At 39.7% G+C, this 21,974-nt stretch overlaps 1 long non-coding RNA gene across 1 annotated transcript in view; it reads right to left on the reverse strand.

The window, feature by feature from the left end:
• LOC141381572 (uncharacterized) overlaps positions 1-12,852 on the reverse strand; it is a 135,608-nt gene extending 122,756 nt beyond the window's left edge. Inside the window, exon 1 of the long non-coding RNA XR_015482509.2 lies at positions 12,750-12,852. This is a non-coding gene — a long non-coding RNA (uncharacterized LOC141381572). The remainder of the gene's footprint in view (positions 1-12,749) is intronic.
• Between the last annotated feature and the right edge of the window lie 9,122 nt (positions 12,853-21,974).

Consider the following 21,974-nt stretch of genomic DNA (forward strand, 5'->3'; position numbering starts at 1 on the left):
CTGTTTTATTTGATAGCTTCAATATGAGCTCTCGCTAAACGTGAAAGCCACCGATTCCTCTCGCGCTCTGCCTCTAACTATGCACAGCTGCACACCACTTCTTCCACACCGTCTTTGCCTTCCACCCCCACTTTTTTTTTCTCCCTCTTTTTTTTTGTCGTCCACTTCTCCCCCCTTCTTTTTTATTGCAAAATAGGGCAAGGTAACTTGCAAGGGGCCTCCTCGGGGAATTGTGTGATATTTAACTATGGCTACAGTGGCATTTACTAATTTTATATGTGCAGAATTTATGTCACATTCTTATTCAGGGATTTGCAGAGCGGGGAGCAAAGGTGGCCGCTCTCTGTCCGCTGTGTATACAGTGGTATTAAGTGAACTATTCGCAACACGTCCTGTGACATGTGCGTTGCTATTTTGTCCATAACCGTCGTGCTCTCCCCCCTTGCGTCACAATTAAAGTCTAACCTTAGCATTTGGAGACACAGACCCGCGCAGAGGGCGATTTGTTGTCAGGGTGCCATCGCTTCACATAAAGATCGCCCGGGCGTGTAAATGTACAGTGCCTTTTTTTGTGTGTGATCAACTTTTATTTTCAGACATAGACCAAATAGCATTGCTGAAACAAATGTTCAAAGAAGAATGTGAAAAAGAAATATTAGCAGTGCCTTGACAGTGAGATTGAATCAGATTTTTTAGGGTGTAGTGTATAACAAAATCATTAGTTTGTCCTTGTATTGGACAAAACAAATGCTGCAACTCTCAGATGGTCGCCCACTGAAGCTAAGCAGGGCTGCGCTCGGTCAGTACCAGGATGAGAGACCCCACGGGAAAGCTAGGTTGCTGCCGGAAGTGGTGGTAGTAAGACTAGCAGGGGGTGCTCAACCTGCGGTCTGTGTGCGTCCTAATGCCCCAATATATTGATGGGGACTCTATACTGTTCAGTGAGCTCCGTCTTTCGGATGCAACGTTAAACCAAGGTCTTGAAAAATAGTCAAGATCAACATGGTTAAATCCCAGAATGTCCTTTGAAGAAGAATTTGTCCACTGGCCTCTGTCCATTAAGGCCTCATAACCATCCCCATATCATAATTGGCTTCATCACCCTGTCTCCTTTCCACCAATCAGCTGGCTTGTGGAGAGTGATCAGCTGCAATATGGCTGCCATCGCATCTTATCATAGATAGCCACCCCCCTCCCCCCAAAAAAAATGTGTAAACGCTTTGTGTCCAGAAAAGCGCTATATAAATTTAAGAAATTATTATTGTTAAAAAATTGTTAATAAACACTTAAATGTACAATTGAAGTGAACGTGAAGTACTGGACCTTGTTGAATCCATGGTTGAAAAAGAGGGGGGTCAGTTCATTACTTACACTGTATCTGTTCAGCTAGGGCAGGGATTTCAAAACTCTGTCCTGGAGGGTTGGTGTCCTGCACAATTTAGCTTTAACTTCCTTTAACGCACCTGCCTAGAAGTTTCTAGTACATCTAGAAAGAGCTTGATTAGCTGGTTCAGGTGTGTTTAATTGGGGTTATAAATAAAATATGCAGCAAGTTTGGACATTCCTGAGCAATAGGAACTAAACCAACCCCGTGACGTCAGGCATCAGGGCGGCTCCCTAGTGTAGCAGAAGCCAGCTAGTGAAGTGTTTTGCAAGTAGAGCAAACCTACTCCTATCCGGAAGGTCACTGGTTCGATCCCAGCTTGGAGTGGGTTGGGTGGTGTGGGATCGCTGGGGTTACATTGGTGCCGTGACCCGAATGGGAGTAAGGTTTAGGAGGGTGAGTGTAGCAGAGGCCAGCTAGTGAAGTGCTGTGCAGGTAAACCTCACTCCTCTGACCTCTAAAGTTGCTCTGGCAACAGACACTAATAGCCATGGTCTAAATCCTCCTTGTTAGAGCAACCGACTCCCATGTAGAAAGTTGCCAGTTCGATTTGAGCCAAGAGCGGGTTGGGTGGTGTAGTATCGGCGGGGTTACACTAGCTATAAAAACTATAGTAAAACATGCCGTTTTCTTTAAAATGGTCACATTTTTTTGGAAATCAATTTACAAAATAATGTAAACATGACAGACTGCTTCATTTCCACTTTAAAATGCACACTTTAATTTAGTCGTATGATGATTGAGGTACAAAACAGACCTGTTCTAAAGTAATTATTTACTGAAAATGTTCTCTGTATTGACCAATACGACACAGTACAATACATTCAATGCAACTCATTCAGCTTTTTTGATGTGTAGGCATATTCATATTAAATAATAAGATCTCATTCTTACAGTTTACAATGATCCGGTAAGAAAACGTCACTGAAAGACAGCAAACATTATTCTCGCCAACTCAGAACTTTAAAAAAAAGCTCTTGTGGATGGAAAAAAAAGGGTTCAACGGATTGACCTGAGGGGCTTAAAATCAAATTGCTCTGGTATTGTACTCCCTCCTTTTTGGAGTTCTGCCGGTAAGCTCCTTATTGATACACATGTGCTGAGACCACCCATACCTGGGGCTCATCCCTCTGTGAGACTGCCGGTCGTCCGAGAGGCGGGGGAAAAGACACAGTTCTACTCCATTCGAAAGCTAATGCCAAATCCCCCGGGTGAGATTCTGTCTCCTGACTCAATAAAATAATTAGCTTTTTTGCTTGGGAAGGCTGTTAATCAAGCCCCGTTACATATGCGCGAAATGTATTTCCCTTTATCCCATGGCACGGCTACCGCTGCCACTTTTTTATCTCTCAAAGTCACCGGTGCGCACTTCCACCATCGCCTTATTAAAGCGAAGGAGATAGATCAAAAAAAGAGCTTCTTTTAATTTAGTGTTTAGTCTACACGAGGAAAGATTATTCATCTGAGAATGAAAAGTAACGCTCGTATCAGCAGAACAGCCACAATTCTGACGTTTTTATATATTTAAATAAGTCGCATTTTTATATTCCAGCATTCGCTATGACAATCTGATATGTGCTGATCCTCTTATTTAAGTAGTCATATGATGCATTTTCATGGTTTACTCTTTTCGATAGAGAGTAATGCAGCTGTTTGTGCATGCGTAAGAAAATTACGGAGCTCAAAGTCAGCCAAAGAAGGATTTTTTATGTTTTATTATTATTATTTTAGGGTTTTTTCCCACCTTTTATTGTAAAGTATTATGTACAGGACAGAGAGGAAAGCATTGGAAGCAGAGAGAGGGGAAATATTGGCATAGGACCTCCAGCCGTGAATCGACCTTGGGTTACTATGAGCATGGTGCTATACGCATGTCGGCACAGTTTAATGACTAGGCCACTGCTATTCAATTAGTTTGTCATGGGGGCCAGTTTATGAAAAGCATCCCAAATGAGGGGGCAGAGAAACATGAGTGATGACACAACAGCATATAAGAGCCCATATGTTGTATTTTTGCTCCTTAAGACACACCAACGTTGTATTTTTCTACATTAAAATGTTAAAATATTGTATTTTGAAACTACATAACATCACTTCTTTGTACAATAGGCTGTTTTTTTACAAATATTTTCAAATGTTGTATTTCAAAGCACAACAAAAGCAGTGCATTGCTTATGTAGGCTTCTTCTACATTCAGACACATTCATATGTTGTTTTGAACTGCATAACAGTTAGGGATGCAACAATTACAGATTTTGGATGCATGATTATATAGTCTAAAGAATAATCATGGTTTCACGGTTATCACGTCTAATGTAAATTTTAAGCTTTTATTAGGTAAGTATTTAAATGAACGGTTGTTATCATATACGTTTATACATAATCTTTTTAATAATTTGTAATAATACGTCTAACATATCTTTTGTTTACATTGCTCGGAGAGCCGCTATGGCGCTAGATGTTTTCATCTTGGTGTGTCTGGAAGGCAAGAGCGCACCGCTCCGCTTGCGCACACATATTGGCATATTCCTACATTGGAAATAGCGAATATGCATGCGAAAAGACGCAATATGTGAATGGCCTGCTGCTATGGTTAATCCAGTGTGCGTGCGTATCCTTGGTGTATAAGCTCAGAACTTTAAACTAGCGCACGGGTGGCATAACTTTGTTTAGTTGAAGCAGTTTCGATCTGTGCAACAGTATCCAAATGTTTTCGGCTGTTCGCGCCACTCACACGCTTAATGTCAGGTTAACTCACGCTCTGTGCAGCCTTCAACTGCAGCTCGTGCTGTATTAAACAGACACACGTCACTTCATAACTATAGTGGCCATTTTTCGACGGAACTAAATTTATTTTTAATGTTTTGGTCACACTATTTGGAGGGCCCAAACAAATAGGCAGTCAATTGAATAGCCTTGGACTAGGCTATCGGCACTGACTGACTTGTTTTTTTGCTTTGAGGTAAAAGCTGATTAATGAAATTCTCTATTACATATCTACGCTACTTTGTGGAAAAATAATGGCATCACAAGAAGCCTGGCTCTGTTTTCTACATCAGTGGTTTTCAAAGTGGGGACCCCCCGAGGGGTCATGTGACAATGAAAGGGGGTCGTCTGGTGATTTCCAAAAGTCTATTTATTTTTATTAAACCATAAGAATTACCATATTTTCCATAACCTACAGAAGAGAAAAAAAAGTTGTTTATAGTTACTATATACTTTATAGTTACTTTAGTAGTTTATAGTTACTAGTTCTATTGGATTAGGACCAATGGGATAATTACATTATATTAAAGACACAGCAATTGCGTCAGATGCAGCAGCTTGATTTTATAACACCAGGTTAAACTTTCTGGCACATTTACAGCACTGACATACATAAAAAAATAAATAAACAAAGAACAGACTTGGGTCTGTTGGTGTGTGTGTGCATTGCATGCAAGGTTTCTATATGTATAACCACCTCAGAGGATATTGGGGGTTGCGAGTCACTGGCATTGTTATTTTTGAGGTCACGGGCTGAAAGGTTTGGGAACCCCTGTTCTACAACATTAAAGGTGCAGTGTGTAAGTTTGCCACTCAGTGGTTGAACTAGGTATTACATTCCTGGATCAAAACTAACACAAGTGCAGGTTGCCAGATTAAGGAGTGAGTCTGACTTGAGTTGTGTTCTAGCAATGGCACGCGTTAGAGGGAATATTTTCCATTTTTTGTCAGAATAAACCCGGTTTTCTCCAGGTGCTCCGGTTTCTTCCACAGTCCAAAGACATGCACTACAGGTGAATTGAATAAGTTAAATTGGACGCAGTGTATAAGTGTGTGTGTGAATGTGAGATTGCATGGATGTTTCAGTACTGGGGTTGTGGCTGGAAGGACATCCGCTGCTTAAAACATATGTTGGAATAATTGGCGGTTCATTCTGCTGTGGTTATCCCTGATAAATGAGACTAAGCCGAAGGAAAACTATTGAATGAATGATAATCACTACATATTCTACCATAACCATTTCCATTCTATACGTCATCATACTCACTTTTGAGTCATTGCCTTGTTGTCTAGGGATTTTTCTCTTAAAATTGGTGTAAAGGGAACATCTTTTTGGATTTAAGGGTACACATAGAAACAAAAATTATAGGTTTTTGCTCAAACCTTAAAAGTGGCTAACTGTTCAGCCTTTAATAGATGATCTGTTTGTTTTTCTGAGCTAAAAAAAAACTTCAGAGACACATTATGAAGACACCAGAGACTTCCATATTGTCAAAGGTATCGCCGTATGACCCGTTTGAACACCGTCAAAACATTTACAAGCACTTTAACAAACAAAAGCAGAGAATGGCAAGACGAGAATTAACAAAAGAGTGAAAGGAGCCGATGTCGACAAAAAGTCGACTGACAACAAGGTGGTGTCGCTTCATCTGATGACTGTTTGCAGCTTGTGGAGGCTCTAAAATATGGAGCGTTAATGCAGGTCCTGACACATCTGCATGTTTCTGTCTTACCCCCTTCTAGAACAAATAGAAACCAAGTCAAGAGGTTAAACTAAGCATGTAATTAATGACTTCACAGCGATACATTCCTCCCCGCTCTCCTTCTTCCTCTAATTAATGTGACATTCTCTGTTTTCGGCCAGTGTGCTGTCTTTGCTTTCTCTTGGGTGAATCAGTGATGTAATTAACAGTGTTTGAGGGACTTTAGCTTTCTTTCTTTATGCGATGTGGAAGCATAACTGTTGGAGCCAATGTAAAATACTAATTCACAAAGAGCACTCGGTAAACATTACAGAGAACTTAAAAGTCACGTCAACGCAAAATATATGACAGTCTGTCAGGTGGAATACAAATTGTATGGGTATTGCAGCTCCAAAACATTGTAATAAAAGTAACCCATACATGTCTTATGATGTTTATTTTTTTTAGGTGAGGAATAGACTGGAAAATTACGGTATATTTACATAATAATAACATGCTAAATATTTATATTTATTTAAATAATAATATAAGGGAAATATATTTTTCACATTTGTATAAATTCACATAATTTAAAAATGACCAGAAATCTTGTACTATGCATGTCAAGTCAGCAGTTTTTACTTTTTTTTTTTTTTTTTAAACAAAATGGATATTATGGTATTGTTATAAGTAGGGACGTCCCCATCGGGTTTTTTTCCTGTTGAGTCAAGAGTCCAAGTCATTTGAAGTTGAGTATCTGCCGATACTGAAACCCGATCCGATACTGCTATAATACATAAAAAAGAATAAAGAGGAGCGAAGAAACAGATCCAGAATGTTCCTTATTTCTTATTTAATTCACATTATTTTAACATTTAACACTTCTGTGTGGTAGCTTGAACAATCAAGTAATATAACACCAATTCTTTACTTTTGGACTTTAGTGCAACAGTAAATATAAAAAAAAACTAATATTAAAAACAAACAGCACCTCAACTTAAAATACCCGGCAGGCAATCCCAAGTACAGACAATTTAGCTAATTCAATTCACCTATACCACATGTCTTTGGACTTGGACTGTGTGGAGAACATGCAAACTCCACACAGAAATGCCAACTGACCCAATTGGGGCTTGAACCAGCAACCTTCTTGCTGTAAGGCGATTGTGCTACCCAGTGCGTCACCGTGCTGCCCCAATACAGATTTATACTGTATGATTTTACTGATCATTATGACTTATTTCACTTCTTAGTTTCCTAAGGATAGTCACTTATTTATCAGAGGTCACCACAGAACCAACTAAACCCTTATTGGAACATGAGCAAATCATACTAAAATGAAGGAATAATATCTAAAAATTTATATGAGTTAGCTACTAAATCAAACAATTTTGAAGAGATATTTTGCTATACACTACACCCAGGAACAGCTGAAAAATACTTTACGTCTGAAAAAATCTGATTCCAACACAGACAGTTGTGAAAACAGCTCATAAATGCAGGTATCTGATGAAGAATCCAGCCTTCTGTTCTTCAGGGTACCATAAAAAAAGCCCCATCTCGGATCTCCTTTCATCCTGCCTGACCCATTGCGGGCCACATTCCTAATACATAAGCCCATCTCTGGACATTGTAGGGGAATCCAGCAACAACCAACAAAGCGATCAATAAAACATGCAGGACCAGGTGTTCAAAGCCATGGTAAACGCAGCTGACGCGCAGGAGAGGCCTATAGACGTGTGTGTTTTGGCAGATGTGCAGCGAGGTAATGAGACGCACACACAACACAGGCCACAGTAGGTGGAGCGAGACTTGGGTTTGCCGAGCGCACCGCTCACGGAGAACAGAGAAAGACGATGGCCAAGTGGAGAAGTAAATCAGCAAACCTACATGTTATGGGGTCGGACAGTCACTAAATCACGACTCTGAAGAGAAAGACTCATTTTAGGCTGTATTTCAAGTCTAAAACTAATTCAAATCAAGAACTGAAATGACTGTCCCAGGAGAAAGCTGTAGAAAGGAAAAAAACGAGGAAAAAAAAAACAAGCACATACTTCTAAAATTACATTTGACGCCAGATACACCCGTGAGTACCAGCGGATGCATTTTTCATAGCCCTGTGTGTGAAGATCTGCTTTTTTTCGTTATTCTTGAAGTCTCTCTCACAGGTTAAAAACAGCTTTAATTGGGTCCAGAGGATACAACATAGCGCTCTCTTCAAAAAGCGTAATTGAAATTAAGTCAAGGCATCCGCTGCTTGACACAATCGGCTTGTTGGAAATGACTGAAGTTGCATTATTGTCAACAGACCGGTTCGAGAACGTACGGCTCGTGAGTTTGGAAATAAAATCAAAGCAATCGAATACATTAGGCTTCTGCTGGTATTTAATATCCTTGTTGTGATTAAAGCTTTCATCGTCCATTTTCTTTCTTCCTTTCAGAGGCCGCCACGGTGGAATGAAGCGCCAACTATTCCAGCATATGTTTTACTCAGGGAACGCCCTTCAAGCCGCAACCTAGTCTTGGGAAATACCACACTCATTCATACACATAAATAATGGACAATATAGTTTATTCAATTCACTTATAGACCTTTTCAATTTGGTCATAGGCCCATGAAGATTTCCTGCCTGTTATCAAACTATTTCATACCTGTAACAAGAGGCAATTCAATCATAGTTTAATGTCAAAACAGCTGTCATAACATTACTTATCAATATGAGGCTCTTTTTGGATTCTCGAAAGCTATAGACATTAAAAAATGTAAAACTGGAAATACGTTGGGAACGTTGTTTATGTTTATATGCCTCAAAATGGTCTATACTGCATGTCTTTGGACTGTGGGAGAAACCGGAGCACCCGGAGGAAACCCAGACGCCAACACTGGGAGAACATGCAAACTACACACTAAAATGCAAACTAGTCCAGCCGGGACTCAAACCAGTGACATTGTTGCTGTGAGGCGACAGTGCTACTTATAGTTTATCGGAAGACCAGGGGTTTTCAAACTGTGGGTCGCACAGTGAACAAAGGTATGCCTGCACGCACGCACGCACGCACGCACGCACGCACGCACACACACACACACACACACACACACACACACACACACACATACACACACATATATATATATATATATATATATATATATATATATATACGATACATTTTCAGATCAAACCAAATCTAAAAAGGAGCCACACAGAAAATATGATCAGTCCTACCTCGTTCTTGTATTGCAAGCAGAGGTTCAGAGGGTGAGCATTGCCTTTTCTGCTTAAAGAGCTTACAAGGGCTAGCATGAAACCCTGAAAACTTTAACGACACATGACAACAAAACATTCTGAATATGTCAACAATAGTATCTTCTAAAAAAAGAATAGAGTATTTATGTGAACAAAAAATGATCACAGTTACAGCCAGCATCCCACAAAAAGCACTTTGAGCCTCATTTTGTGCATATCGAATGGAAAAATCCAAAAAGGCCCACACCGCATATATTTTGACTGCTTTGAATGAATACATTTTTCCCCCATTTTTCCATATTAAAATATTATGGTGGGTCTGTTAAAAAAAAAATAACAGGGTGAGAACGTGGTAAGGTCTGAAAGCATGGTAGAAACGTGGATCCTGGACTGCTTTTGTTGATTTACGGAAGGCGGTGGGTGGGTCAATCGGTGCTATTGAAAACACTATAGGTTGGGTTTAGTAAAAAAGGAGGGTGGGTAAGTCGACCGGTCAATTAGTCAGTCAGTAGAAAGCGGTGAATTCATGTGAGAAGAGCACTCGTGAGAGAAATTTGAGATCTCAAAAAGCGTACACAGCATCCTCTGGTGGATTCGCGAAAATAAAAACTGCAAAAAAATGTAGCTCCTGGGATGTATTTGGAGCTCTCCCTAAATGTATATAGCGGTACGTTTTTATAGAATAAGCCTGGGTTGATTCACATTAAAACATTCTAAAAGTTTCAATAATTATTATTAAAGGTTTTTTTTTTATTTAATTAAATATTAAAGGTAATCATTAATTATTCAATGTATTTTGAAATGCCCACCATTTCAATATTGTTCGTTATCATGTAATACTGAATTAATAACTATCGTCAAATAACTAGAATCTATGTTTTCACAATAACAACAGCAATATCATCATCATCTTGTCAGTCAAAGGGTTAATTAGGATGTGAAGTATTGAGCAAACATGCATTTTTGAAGGTGACTATGAAGTGCCCCCCCCCCCCCCCCACTCATCATTTATCATAATTACTCGACGCAGAAATTAGAACCGGCCCCTGTTCAGATTTTTCCATCATGTATGTTTTCTTTAGACCTCATCATTGCTAAGCGAATTGGCTGTCAGTCATCTCAAACATCGCTGTCCTCAATCTATAAAACCCCTGAGGTGGGAGAGAGGGAGAGGATGAGAGATAGAGATGCTTATGGTCGGGATTAAAATAAATAAATAAATCAATCCATAAACAGAAACGAGTGTTCTCATAAATGTTTGATGACATCCGTATTGATTGCAGGCGTTTGAAGCTAAACAAGTGTATCCCGGATCCTGCGCAGAGACCCATAATTGAATGTGAAATGTCTGGATGGAAAAGACTTTTGAAAGAAATATTACTTCCAAGATCTAATATGTGTGAGGTTTTTTGTCAAGCATATTATTAAGTGGCTAAAAATGAGGGCAGGACTGAATTGCATCTATTAAGAGTTAATTAGGTTATAGAAATGGGCTGACAGGTGATTAAAAGGAAGCTGAGGACCTTTCTGATGAAGACGAATGAAATATGAGGTGTGATGTGTAATAAAAAGGGTCATTTAAATTTTCCTATTGACTTTCGTCATTTTAACTGTTTTGGTTTCAATTTTGGGGATAGTTCAGATGAAAATTACGATGTTGATTTATTGACTTGCTCTATTGATCTGCTCCCCTTCAGGCCATCCGAGGAGTAGGTGACTATTTTTCTTCAGTAAAATTTCAAAAGAAATTTTTAGCTAAAACTGTGGTGAATTATAAAGTACAAGGAATAGGCTACTGTTGCTTTGTAAGTAAAATAAAAAATAAAGCATAAAATTAAAATGTGAGAAAATATTTGGGCAAACTTACCCTTTAACTAGAGAAAACTGTTATTGTTTAGATTAGAGGAAAGTGTTACCATACCATACCATGCCCTACCCTACCCTACCAAGCCATACCAAACCATCCCCTACCAAACCATTACACAGCCTACCATACCCTACCAAACCATACCCTATCAAACCAAACCATACAATCCCAAACCATACCATACAACATCACACCATACCATGCCATATCAAACCCTACCCTATCAGACCATGCCATGCCATGCCATACCCTACCATACCATGCCACATCAAACCATACCAAACCATACCATACCATACCTTACCATACCATACCATACCATACCATACCATACCATACCATACCATACCATACCATACCATACCATATCAAACCAAGCCATGGCATACCATACCAACCCATACCATACCATACCATACCATACCATACCATACCAAGCCAAGCCACGGCATACCATACCATACCAACCCATACCATACCATACCATACCATACCATACCAAGCCAAGCCAAGCCAAGCCAAGCCAAGCCAAGCCAAGCCCAGCCATGGCATACCATACCAACCCATACCATATCAAACCAAGCCATGGCATACCATACCAACCCATACCATACCATACCATACCATACCAAGCCAAGCCACGGCATACCATACCATACCATACCATACCATACCATACCATACCATACCAAGCCAAGCCAAGCCAAGCCAAGCCAAGCCAAGCCAAGCCAAGCCAAGCCAAGCCAAGCCCAGCCATGGCATACCATACCAACCCAACCCATACCATACCATACCATACCATACCATACCATACCATAACATACCATAACATACCAAACCATGGCATAACATACCATACCAAGCTATGGCATACGATACCAAACCATACAATACCAAACCATATCATACCGTACCATGCCATATCAAACCATACCAAACCAAACTAAACCAAACCAAACCAAACCAAGCCATACCATACCAAACCTTACCATATCAAACCATGCCATACCATACCATACCATACAATACCACAAGAGGAAAACCCGGGCAACCACCCAAAGTCAATGCTTAAGCACCCAAAGCCCCCTCTGAACGGGCCTGATTGGGGGATAAGCAAATCTTCCTAAATTGTATGAATGAGATTTTATGAATTCAAACAAATTATCCACTAAATCAAAAACTTACGAACTGCCATGAAATTGTGTTGAATCAGTTCATAAACTAAAAATCAGAAGCAAAAATCAATCAATATTCAGAAAGGATAGACAGTAATTTATTAATTAGATATTAAATGCTTTCACACACAATTTTGAAAAGACTTGACATTACCCAAATGAATGATCATGATTAAACTGGTCACAATTTACAACACGTCTAATCAGTTATTATTAGTTAATATTTACTTGTGTGAACTAAGAATGAACAAATAATTGTTAATGTTAATCGTCATACTAATGCCTCATTAACATCTACATTCACGCTTATTAACATGCACAGTGAGTTAACATGAACTAACTATGAGCGACTGTACTTTCATTAACTAACATGAACAAGCACTGTAATACATGTATTGTCCATTATTTGTTTATGTTAGTAACTAACAGAAACTAATACAAGCTTATTGTCTAGTGTTAGCATTACACTTCAGTTATTGCTTAAGAGACTCATAATTCATGTTGAAAATCATATCTAGAGGAAGCCACACATGTAACGTATGGAATTCCAATTTGTTGCTGGATGAAAAATTAAAGAGTTATGAAATACTCATCAAGCGTGTTGTTTACTCGGCCCTGACCTCTGACCTGTGTGTGGTGGCGTCGGCCGTGTCTCCGTGTTTGTTCTCAGCCATTCTAATGTCTTCTAGCACAGCTTCCTCTGTCCGGGTCTGTGTTCAAACATTACTGCGGGACACAGCTAGAAGAGATTACACACACGCCTCTGCAGCCCGAGAGCCTGCTTTATTTACCAGAAAATGTAAGAGGGTCACATCATGACACACACACACACACGCACACAGCCTGACAAATACACTTCCTGTAGAGGTCAGTATAGTAACACCACAGATTAGACATTCACAACACTGTACATAATCACAGCTCACCTGAAAAAAGACAGGTGTCTGTCTGTCTGTATATCTATCTATCTATCTATCTATCTATCTATCTATCTATCTATCTATCTATCTATCTATCTATCTATCTATCTATCTATCTATCTATCTATCTATCTATCTATCTATCTATCTATCTATCTATCTATCTATCTATCTAACTGTCCATCCATCCATCCATCCATCCATCCCTTTCTGTATTTCTAAATACACATCTGTCTTTCTGTTCTGCCATCTATCCATTTTTTTCTATCCATCCATTAAGCTATCTATTCATCTATCTATCTTTCTATTTAACTGACTGTACATCCATCCATCCATCCATTCATCCATCATCTATGTCTAAACATACGTCCGCCCAACCAATTATCTACCTGTCCATTTAACAGCTTGTATGTCTATCCATGTATCTGTCATCAATTTGTCCATGCATCCATCATCCTTCCATCCATCCATCCATCCATCCATCCATCCATCCATCCATCCATCCATCTCTTTAACTGTCCATCTAACCCTTTCTGTATTTCTAAACACAAATCTGTGTTTCTTTACTGCCATCTTTCCTTTTCTATCCATCCATTAAGCTGTCTGTCTGTCTGTCTATCTATTTATCTGTTCATTTAACTGACTGTCCATCAATCCATCCATCCTTCCATCCATCCATCCATCCATCCATCCATCCATCTAAACACAATTGTTTTTCTGTTTGCCATCCTTTTTATCCATCCTTTAAAAGAATCTGTCTATTCAACTCCCTACCTGTCTATTTAACTACCTGTCCATCCATCCATCCATCCATCCATCCATCCATCCATCCATCCATCCATCCATCCATCCATCCATCCATCCATCCGTTTAGCTATCCATCCATTTTTTATCCGTTCATTAAACTTCTGTCTAGCCGTCTATCTATCTGTCATCTGTCTGTCTCCATTTGACTGCATGTCTCTTGATCCATCCATTTATCTACCCATTCATCTATTTCAAAACTTCAACAGATCTTGGACAAACCTTGCTTCAGTTTAAAAATATATGTTATACAGCTACAGTATATAAAATTGTTTGAATTTCCAGTATTTTGTATTCCCTAACATGAATTTACCCCGAATTCTACTATTTAAAAAAAAAGACACTGACTGACATTTCAACTACTGTTAATAAAGCATTAATATCACTGTTATAAGCAAGAAAACATCAAATTTTGAGTGATTGTTTAACAGTAATTTTAGATTAAGACAAAACAAATCCTTCTGTGTTGAAAAGAACTCCAAATGAATCAATCATTACAAATTATTTTTGGACTAGCTGATTTTTACATACCACATTTCCCATCAACAACTCTAAAAGTACCACAGTATGACTGTAAGATCATATAACTGTGTTACGGCTCGGCTGTAATTCTCTTTCATAAGGGTGCCCTTAAAAGACAAACACTAGACAATTTCCCCAACACCTGCTTTAACAAAGCCGAGAGCTAAAACTGTAACAGACGTCTGTAAATAGCACAGTAATACAGCATCTCTTCATGCAACCACGCAGGCGTAATGTAAAAAGCTGATAGAAAAATGCTGCAGCTAAAAGGGAACTGTGTGATTTCTTTTGTTAATTAATTCCATACCTGTCATTGCTCTCAACTCCACAATCTTGACACATTCTGCGTACATGTGTATGCCACATATTTCAGGGGTGGGGAACGTGGCAAGTATGTGCGCATCGTACAACAGAAAGTGTATCTATCTCTTTCTCGCTCTCTCGCTCGGATTTTAATTGCAAGGTGCAAAGTGAAATGGCTTCACTCCCCGACAGTGTAAAGGAAGCAGGGTGTCAAGTGCAAGTTGTGTGTGTGTGTCTGAGTATATGTGTGTGTGTGTGGAGTGACAGACAGAGAAACGGGTGAGCAGGTCCCCAAGGTGCACTCCAAGGAGCAATAGATAAAGATTCCCTTAGGAAATTTTTCTCATTAGTTCTCAGACACACTTCGGTAATTCTGTAGTGTCAGGTTACCATTTGTCATGAGATCTTAAAAAAAAAAAAAAGCGGGGGAAAAGAAAATGTCACTCTCCATGCTTTGGTTCTTTTATTTGGATATGTCACCTCTGTAAAAAATTATAAGCCCTGTTTGGTTTCAAACAAAGGCTCGATGCACAGTTTACCCTGTTGCCAAACGCAGCGTGCAACATTTATTGGGCTGCCGCTGTGATAATCCGGTCTTTAATGAATAAATATGAGGCATTCTGCATGTGGTAAATTGTTAATTGTCTTGTTTATTGTTCTGGGTTGCAGTTAGTCTATTGGTTAAAGCTCTACACGTTAACACCGATCAGCCTGATGTAGAAACCAAAGAGTTACGGAGATCATAATCTTGCTGTATCACCGTTGTGCCCCTGAGCAGGGCGCTTAACCTAAGGTCAGCCTGCTGGGACTGTCCATGCAATTAGTGCACTGCGAGTCACTTTAAATATAAAGATTCTGCTAAATGGCGACTGGCTAACTACATCTGCTCCAAGCACAATTTTCCCCTTCGTGAACGTGTAGGGCTTTGTTTAAGGTCATTGTGAAATCTTTAATACATTATAGAAGGACTACTTTCAAATGAGTCATACTTGAAGACGGTTAATAAAGACGAGATATATGCAGGAGCGCGCATAAACAATTCTACGTTAATGCGATATTAAAATGATACATTTCAACGTCGCTTGGCAACCGTAAACATTATATAGTTTGACTAATTAGCTACATTACTTGGATAAATTGTTTTTTGTGATTGCTGCTAATAAATGTAACTTAAACTTCTAAGTGTTTGTAAGAAGCGACTGATTATTTATGATATTAAAAAGTATAAAATCAATTCTCAGAAATAATTTAAGGAAAACTTCTCGTGTGTAATTTGATTATAATCAAGCACACTGAGTTTGGATATATTAATGTCAAAGCATGCAGATGATATAAAGTATTAAATGTGCATTAATATAAATGTGCAACAATTTAATGAATATACATAGAATATATATATATATATATATATATATATATATATATATATATATATATATATATATATATATATATATATATATATATATATATATATATATATATATATATATATATATATATATATATACTTTTTATGCTTATACAAAGTACATTAATTGCAAGTAATATGTCTAATATATATATAAAAAAAAAATTTAAATGCCGAATTAAATGTTCCATTGGGATTCAGAATATACATATAGGAGTGAATCTTTTAGTATCATGAAAGGATTATTGTTCTAAACATGCCTGACAAGGCTTTCTGATATACACTAACTGGCCACTTTATTAGGTACACCTTATGAATACCCCGCTGGACCCCCTTTTGCCTTCAAAAGAGCCATAATCCTTTGTGGCATAGATTCAACAAGGTACTGGAAGTATTCCTCAGAGATTTTGGCTCATATTGACATGATAGGAACACACAGTTGCTGGAGATTTGAATCCATGCTTTCATGTTTTGATGCCAAATTCTGATTCTACCATCCAAATGTTGTTGCAGAAATCGAGACTCATCAAACCAGGCACTGTTTTTCCATTCTTCTACTGTCCAATTTTGTTGAGCCTGTGTGAACTGTAGCCTCAGTTTCCTGTTTTTACCTGACAGGAATGTCACCCGGTGTGGTCTTCTGCTGCTGTAGCCCATCTGCCTCAAGGCTAGACATGTTGTGCATTCAGAGATGCTCTTCTGCAGACCTCAGTTGTAACAAGTTATTATTTGAGTTACTGTTGCCTTTCTATCAGCTGGAACCAGTCTGGCCATTCTCCTCTGATCTCTGGTATCAACAAGGCATTTGCGCTCACAGAACTGCCGCTCACTGAATATTTTATCTTTGTCGGACCATTCTCTGTAAACCCTAGAGATGGTTGTGCGTGAAAATCCCAGTAGATCAGCAGTTTCTCAAATACTAAGACCAGCCCGTCTGGCACCAACAACCATGCCACGTTCAAAGTCACTTAAATCACCTTTCTTCCTCATTCTGATGCTCGGTGTGAACTGCAGCAGATTGTCTTGACCATGTCTGCATGCCTAGATGCATGGTGCTGCTGTCATGTGATTGGCTGATTAGATTTGCATTAACGAGCAGTTGGAGAGTTGTACCTAATAAAGTGGCCAGTGGATATAGAAAACTGAGTTCTATTTTGCAATTTATATAATAAAGTAAATACATGTTTTTTTGCTCAGAAGAAAAAGCTAAATTAAACAAGACATTATAATATATGGAAGACAACAGTCTTTAACCCATATGCAGTATACGAAAGAACTAACAATAGAGCAAAATAAACGGTTTTACCTTAAATGAACCACATTCTATGATGAACACAGGCTGTTCTGAACCTAAGGCGATCAGTGTTTGAGTGGGATTCTGAGTGCAGGACGTTTTTATTGCTCCGTTTGTCCCATTAATCCTCCCGCCACAAAAGCGCCTCAGTTTCCATGTCACTTTACACACAAGGCCTTACCAAGATAAATGAATTCCTGAGGAGGTACTAGTTTGAAAGAGGAAAGATCTATCCTTTCCACAGCTCTTGACACAAGTGAGATACAACAGAGGAAAAAAATTGCACCACACTCTCCTTTGGAAGACCGACTGGACACTTCGTGACTAGGGAAACAGTGGAGGAACAAAAGCAAGAGCCTGGCTCTTTATGAATTCTGCATCGCAATCAATATCAGCCCTCCTTCCTGGGCCAGGAAAATAATGAGTCATAAAAAAATCATGATATTCATTTCCTGAATAATAATAACAGACAGAAAACACAAGCTTCTGTTATCCCGCATGAGAATCGACTCCCTTTGAGTTACAGTGGGCCAGTGTGAGCCTATTAGAACCCAGTCTGACACGGATGTCCTTCAATGCGCTTGAGTGTATGCGACGCACCTTCAGGATCCAGTATAGGGAAACTAAAACCGTCCGACTCTCCCTCTGAGGTTATGCATGAGGTCAAATCTGCTCCCAGGTGATCATTTAAGGCCTCTCAACACAACACAGAATGCAGATTTCACCCCTTGTTGCATAAAGAGGGTTACACTGAGAGCGTCGGAAGGTCTCCAGTCTTCATTGCATATTTAAAAACACAGAGGGTCGGCGTAGGGCTGTTTGACCAGAGGTTCAGACGCATGCAAGCAATGGCTCATTCTTCATCCGACCTTGAACGAGGAAGGAACCCCCTTCTGATTTAATGCAGACCCCTTTACCGCATTACCAAACTGTTTTTATTGATATTGCAAGACTTGGTGCTCTTATTACTCTAAGTGTCCAGAGATGCACGCAGACAACGTGCTACTAGACAGGCCAGGAAAAACGATCCAACCCAAATGAACACCGGAGTTACTTAAAACTAAAGAACGGCCTCTGTGTTGTGCGGTAATTCAAGGACACGCTGTGTTGGAATAACATCGGTGGTTAAAGCTAGTCATTGATGATTTTTATTGCCTTGAGTTTAGCATACCCGTGTCAATATTTGGACTGGGAGTGAGTCTTGGGCCTCCCATTGCAAAAGGATGTGACCTTCCATTTGTCTGTGTCTATGTGATTTAACACCATCTGAAAAACAGATAAACGTGTCTCTGGCCTCCCTGCGAGAAGTTCCCGCAGAATAACAGGTAACCTGCTCCCCGCTGCTGCGGTTGCAGACAGACTCACAAAGACAAGAAATATGCACCCCCATTGTCGCCACCTAAAAGAAACAGCGGCTCTGAGGAGAAATAATTATTTAAGAGCACAAAAGCACATTATCAGTAAAACGACACTGCGACCAAACTAAAACCGGACACCGAGTTTGTGCGAAAATGCAGAATGAAAGAACTGGCTTCGCTTCAGTCGATGGGTGTGAATTGTCTGCACCCCACAAGTTGCTGAACAAGAAATGAAACTTACTTAACTGCAATTCAGCACAGGTAACGCATTCTAATAAACCGAGTGTTCCACCCTGAATCTTAGAATCTGTAAATGTATAAATGTTGACAGAAAGATGAGGGTGGTTCCTCTGGAATGTTCCAATTGCCATGGATCATTCAACAAGTATTAGTAAAAATCACTACCATCACCAGCATTTAGATTGTAGTCTGAATGCAAAAATTGCCATTTGTTACAAGTAAACATCAGTGAATTTTGGTGAAAGGAACACCATAGAGTTGTTAGCTTAAAAAAAATCTTAAGCATAAATCTGTGGATTAGACCATTTTCTCCTTATTAATAAATAAATAACATTCGGAATAACAATGCTACATTGGGTAAGACTGACCAAAAATTAAAAGGTTCTGATATGTCTAATGCTGTGTTCACACCACAAGCAGCACGCTCAAATAAACTGTGTTATTCGCGCGTAAAAAGACGCGTGAACATTTTGAGTTCACTGACTGAATTCGCGCGTCAAATTCGCTTCATTCGCACGTCAAATTTACGGATTCACTTCATAGAAAGGGCTTCTGTCTGCTTGGTGACTCTAGCTTCATTGCTAAATGGCTAACATGGATTTTATTGAGAGAATGAGTGTCTGAGTCCACTAGATATTTTTAGAGGTGCACCCAGCTCTGTGAGTTCATCAACTCCACAGAAACTTAACCTTGGTGATGGAAGCTTTCAGCGATGCTTCCGACTGAGCCGAGCCCAGTTTGATCAACTGTTTTCTGGTGTCAGCAGGAGCATTTCACCCCAGGACACCTACAACAGGCGCTATGTCATAAGCAAGCCAGTACAAGAGAAAGCACCTGATTGATTAATGCGGCACAAATGTCCACTGAAGTACAGATTTTTCTACTAGAGCGATTCATGTCAAGCTAATCATCTGCGTCAGTCGCACCAGCCATGCAAAACGCTCAACTTGTGCCGATTTAGTTGCATGAATTGTGTCATTCACGCTGCCTCATTCACACGTATAGTGCTGCAGGATGCCTATTTGCAACTTTGCATTGACTTAACATTGACTTAGCATTGACTTAAGCACAGGCACTTGATGCTTCTTCCGCATCTGGTGTAAATGCAAAACTATAGTCTTAATTTAGCGCAATAATCATGGAACTGTGCTGCTGTGCCATGGCTGTAGTAGGTGCAACAATATTACGCAGCTAATTTAAAAGTGCTCCTGCTAGACTGAGAAATTGGCTGAACAGATTCAAACATGGTTAAACTCAACTGCTCAACTCTTTTAGACCTGCAAAAAAAACCCTATTTTCAAAAAAGTGGAGTGGTCCTTTAATAAAACACTACATGAAAGTGTACATTAAAGTACAGCAATCCCTCTGTTCTAGAAGACTATATTGTTACTCGTGTGGATGTTACTCGAAATCCTGTAGAAGTGTTCCCAATTTAAAGAACCAAACCTCTTTCTGTCTAACCTTGTAAGCTTATTGCAATGAGAGGCTATGCAAATGATAATGGCTAACTCTTCAAAATGGGAGCCACAGTTGGTGCATGCTATTTCACGCTAGACAGGCTTTTCAGGTGCCTGGACGTAGGGACACGGACAGGGTCTGCGATCAGGCCTTCATTAAGGATTTTGGTCCCTGGACATCTCAAGAGCTGACGGGAATAAGTGGGATGGAATGAGAGCGTGCACACATCCAAGGAAAATAAATGCGCGGACGTACACGGTGAAACACACATCTGGGAAAAACAAACAGGACAGGAGATATCGGGGGGAGGAATATGTTTGGGGATGAAAGGGGCAAGGCAGGAAAAGGTTAATGCCGATGTGTGAGTGCACATGACAGCGCTCACATCCCAGTGAGCACAAAAATGAATTGTCCAGGGACTTTCATCTTCATATTCACTGGCCTCGTTGCTCCCCTCTCCGTTCAAACTTCAAATTTATTGCCGGGCTTCGCAGAGGCAGAAATGACCTTGGAAGGACCTCGCAGTCATCTCTTCTACTCAAACGCTACTTAATTAGCGACACCGCGGTTTAGGGTTTGCCAAATCATTGGATACAATAATCAAAACGAGGCTTGTCAAGGCCGGATACAAGCCACTAAGCAAAACTAAGCTCATCTCGGGCAGATACTGAGGGGAAAATAATTACAGCAGGAACATGCTTACAATCAGACACACTGGGAGAAAAAAGGAGAGGTAGAGGAAACGGTGAGAGAAGGCCAGAGAAGTTCACACCATCAAGGAAATCACCTTGATGAACTGGGGAAAGCCAAAGAGAGGCAAAATGGAGGACTATGGCCTCCCATCACTCCGACAGTCTCCCGGTGACCTCTGGGAAAGCGTGTCTATTGTTCCTATTGACAGTCAACATCAAGCCGAGCTTACACCAGCTATTTAAATCACTTAACTTCATTCAAACCCCTCTCAACAACCAGCATGCCATCTCCTTTATAACTCATTTTCCAAAAGGAGAGGAAAAAAAAAGAATTATAATATGGCAATTTAGCTAAATAATTACCGCGTTTTACAGCTACGCCTACACAGCCATCGGCAGGCAAAGAGAAAGCTAATAATTCAATTTTTCGCTTTCTGTAATTGTCACCAAAGCACCTAAAGGTCGTATCACTCACCCAGAAAAAAAAAGCATAGCAAGTAACGGGTTCGATGAGGCTTTTTTTAATAGTGGCCATTTTAGACAACAGATTGTGTGCTATTGTCTCAAAATGGAGCTGCTTGTTGTCTGGTCTGAATGAGGTTGAAGCTCCATTTGGTACATGTTTTTTTTTTTTTTTTGGGCTGATGCGGTGTGGTGCTGGGATTTGCAGTAATTGTCTAATACCACAGTCGATATTAAAGTCATCGCGTGCCAAGAGCGAACACGTTGCTGCTTGACCCTGAGCCACTTTGGAGTAATCTAGTATTCAACCCAGCGTGTAATGACTGCTAGAGGTGTCAATCCAGTGGCTTTCTCTCTGTCTCTGTCTATAAAAATTGCCTGTGGACAG

This window comes from Danio rerio, chromosome 4 (genome assembly GCF_052040795.2).
Source record: "Danio rerio strain M-AB ecotype USA chromosome 4, GRCz13ab, whole genome shotgun sequence".
In the NCBI taxonomy this organism is placed as follows: domain Eukaryota; kingdom Metazoa; phylum Chordata; class Actinopteri; order Cypriniformes; family Danionidae; genus Danio; species Danio rerio.